Source organism: Primulina tabacum, chromosome 7 (assembly GCF_025594145.1).
Source record: "Primulina tabacum isolate GXHZ01 chromosome 7, ASM2559414v2, whole genome shotgun sequence".
Lineage (NCBI taxonomy): Eukaryota > Viridiplantae > Streptophyta > Magnoliopsida > Lamiales > Gesneriaceae > Primulina > Primulina tabacum.
Window position 1 is genome coordinate 14,849,262 of NC_134556.1, and position 4,363 is coordinate 14,853,624.

Below are 4,363 nucleotides of genomic sequence, written 5' to 3' on the forward strand. Positions count from 1 at the left end.
ACTTCGGAACAAGTTGGTTAAGCGAGTCAAAGTCAAATGGCTCAACCATTCAGAGGAGGAAGCTACTTGGGAGTCTGAGCCGAAGATGAGAGATCGATACCCCGAGTTATTCGGTGAGTTATAATTTCGAGGACGAAATATATTTTAAGGGGGAAGGATTGTAGAACCCGTAAATCAGTTACGTAAGCCATGCATAATTCTAGATTTTTTTAAATTTAATTGACTTCATTGCATGATTATTTTAAATGCATTTCTTTGAAGTTAATTATTTTATTATCTCAGTTCAGTAGTTTGATTTTTTTGCATTTCAGTTATTTTCAGTGAGGCCGGACTGGAGTCGGAGTTTGGAGATAGAATTTAAGATTCGAGAAATATTTCCAGAAGTTAATTTAGCTAGGAAGTAATTTCATTTAAGTTAAAAAGGGAAGTTGAGGATTTAATTTATTTATTTGAGGTGATTAAGAAATGAGCTCATTTAAGTTACTTAATTAAGGGTTATATTCATAAATTATTTGAGGGATTAGTGAGGCTTTTAAGATTATATTTTCAACTAGATAGCAATATTTCCCCTTCATTTTTATTTGTAGATTTTCAGCCACACCCCTAGAAACAAACTAGGACTTGCCAACTCACCTTTGACCCATTCTTGGTTGATTAGCATGCTAATTCTTTTAGCTATTTTTCCACCTTAATTAATTAATACTAGACCACTATCCTAACCCTTGATTGGCATGATAAAATCGGCCACTATACTCTAGAATCACCCAAGAGATCATTTGATAGCAATTCAAATTCAAAATTCAAATGCATGAAGACTTGGTCTTGATATGATCCTTATATCTGCACCATCCTCCTCACCCTCATAACCACTCCTCCCACTCCCTCCCCACCGAAATCAGACCTCTTTTTAGTAGATAAAACATGAGTAATAGCTAGGGAGAAAGGGAGAAAAATCGAGAACTAGAAAGAACAAGAGAAGCGCTCCATCTCCTCCGTGCCGCGTCGTCGTCGTTTCGTTCGGTTTCTTCGAACCGAAACCAGGCATGTCTAGATTCTTTCAAACCTCAATCAAGTCATATTATCAATTATTTTTTCAGTACATGATCATGTTTTATCATGCAAAACCGAAATACATCATAGAATTTCAGAAAATAAGGCATGCAGATTTCGGCCCTTTCATGACAGCTTCACGTTTTTCTGAGTTTTGTTGTTTCAGGTGATTGGTTCGATTCCAGGCTCCCAAGGCAACCTATATACATGTAATAGGATGCATTAGGACCACGTTTGTCCATTGGTTTAACCCCATGCTCGCTGGAAATTCAGAATGACAGCAACTTTCCCATTGCTTCTCATTTGTTCGAAAATTTCAGTTTTATGTCAAGGGGTTGGATCTGATCTTGGCTGCCCTAAGGGCGCTTAGCCTGGTTGGATCACTCCCCTAGAATGTTAAGACGTGACTAAGTCGCCCTTTTGGTGGCTGGTCCATGGTCTCATCGGTTTTGAAGCAAACAAACAAGAACAGCCCCTCCCCCTCGATTTCCCTTCTTTTGACAGCATCATGTTTTTCGAAATTTTGTGGTTTGATGTGAATCTTGGTTGGCCTATGGCCCTTAGACACGGTTCATACCATGCCCCTAGATGTCTAGATCGTGCCATGGTTAATCAAATGGCCACTGGAACGACACGAGACATCAATCCAAGCAACACACTACACACGCATACAAAAGCATTCTCGGTATGAGTTTTCGGTTGTTGCTGGAATGGTGCGAACTATGGCTGGCCAAAAGCCCTTAGCCATGGTTCGAATCATTCCTTGGGACGTTGTGGAGAGGATTTGGTCGGTGGTTCAAGCCCCAATGGCCAAAAGTCTCGCAAACGACGCGATGAAAGCAAGGTTGCAGCTGCTGGAAAATTTCAGCAAGTTGCTGTGTCGGTTCGGTGGCTCGTTTCGAGTTCTTGGTTGGCTTTTAGCCCATGGCCTTGGACTGGACAGTGCCTCATTGAGTTAGGAAGGTCATGGTTTCGACCGTTTGTCATTGGATCATTTTTGAGGTCGTACAAGAATTTACGGTGCGATGTGCCAAATTGACTCTCGAAAGAGCGTTTCTGTGTTTGGCATTCATTCCACCTAGATTTCGACCCTATCATTTTAGGAGCATCATTTTATGATTTTTCAGCGTATTTTAATCATGACTATACGTCGGTTCGGTGTGGTTCAGGTTGGCTCGGAGTCATGATTAATGCGAAGTCATAGGCGTCATAGTCGCATCTTTTGAACTAAATTGCATAGTTGGTCAAGTTTAAGCTATGCATATTTTTCATGGCACAGTTAGGTTGCAGCGAGCCTGGGGACGATCCAATCCAATCCAGTTTGTAAAATTACGGGACATTTTCATTATTGCCACTTAATTATTTACGTGCATTAAATAGAAATGATTATTTTTTAGATTTATGCGATATGGCTTGTGGTTCATTCACTATGTGGGAGTGTTATTTTATACGGTCGTCAGTGACCGATCAGTTCAGTATGGTACCACCCGGTCGCCAGTGACCGGCCAGCTAAGTTCAGTTTCAGCCTCCCCGGTAGCCAGTTACCGATCAGTTCAGCTTAGTGCAGGGGCCACAGGCGTAAAACATAATCTTAACAGAAAATTTTACCAGTTATTTCAGTACAGGCTCCAAGGAGCAAACATTTTTTTTACTGTGATTATTAGTTCAGTTATGCACGTATTATAATTGCTCAGTACAGATTATTTTCAGCATGCCTCAGGACAGGATTATGTTAACTCATGCATATTTTAATTCAGATTTTTACTCGTTACCTGCGATATTTGCATGCTGAGTCTTTAGGCTCACTAGACTTGATTGTTGTAGGTACTGATGAGGCCAGGGCCGAGTGCGGGGACCAGTGAGCCAGCTTGGGTCGGCAGTAGTGGCACCCGAGGACCTCAGAGCAGCAGTTGTTATTTATTCCGCAAACATTTTATCAGTCGTTGGATATTTTAAATTGTGATTTTTGGCAACTTTATTTCTTCCGCTGCAATATTTTGAAATATTGAACTTGATTCACCAGTGATTTTATGAATGAGGCCATTTAAGTTCTTTTTAAAAAGAAAATTTTTAATTTTTCGCAAATTTTCAAGCAAGAAGTTCTAGGGCCTTTTACACTTATATTGTGTATGCTAGCATGATACTATGTGTTATTGCTTTGAAATACATGTTTACCTGATTATCTGATTGGAATTGGTATTATGTATTATTGAGTATGAATCAGATCTGATTCTCTATCAGCAGTAAGATGATCAGAGAAAGATTGGAATAGGTTTGTAGTATTTGGTTACTAATGTCTTGATAAGAAGATATACCTCCTCGAAGAATTCCGAAAAGGGGTAATACTTCGACTGATCAGATGGATGTGTCAGAAACTCAGATGGAAATACAGTTGAAGAGGTTTCAGTCGTTTCAACCGCCGATTCTGAGGGGTACTGAGGTGTCTGAAGAGTGTGAGAATTGGTTAGATGACATAGAAATATTGTTTGATTTACTTGATTATCCAGATGAACAGAGAATTAAATTGGTGCCCAACCAGTTACGAGAGGCCGCCAGGAGTTGGTGGATTACAATCAAAGGAATATTAGAACAACGTGGTATTGTGATCACGTGGGAAGTCTTTAAAGCTGAATTCCATCGAAGATTTTTCTCAGTTTCGTACCGAGAAGACAAAAGAGCAGAGTTTGAGAATTTGAAACAAGGCCAACTGAATATTTAAGAATATGTTGCTAAATTCTCTACTTTACTGCGTTTTGCTCCTCATATAGCTGGGAATGATGAAGCTGTAGCTGATCAGTTCATCAAAGGATTGAATTCGGAGATAATTGCATTGATAAATATGCAGCGACCTTACCATTTTGCTGATACTTTGAGTAGGGCAAAGAGAGCTGAGGTGAGTCTGATTCGACAACGAGAAAGGTTGGATGTGATTCAACTTCAGACACTGCAACTCCCTCTCAGATTTGATAGTGGCAGTATGAGTGGGAAGCAAGATTTGCTGAAAGCTCGAAAGAAGCAGTTTAAGAAGTTAGGAAGTGGTTCGTCTAGCTCCAGTGGTTCTAGCCCGAGTTATACTGGAGTTTATTGCAGAACATGCGGAGGAAGACATCCCACAGAGCAATGCCCGGGAGTGACTAGTAATTGTCGTATCTGCCGACAGCCTGGACACTTTGCTCGAGTTTGTCCACAGAGAGGTTCCCGAAGATTTCAAGGAGCAGAATTATCTGGTTGAAGTGACCAAGGAACAGACCCAAGAGGCACTTGATGATATAGTGGCAGGTACTGTTCTTTTATGATTATATTGCACATGTAT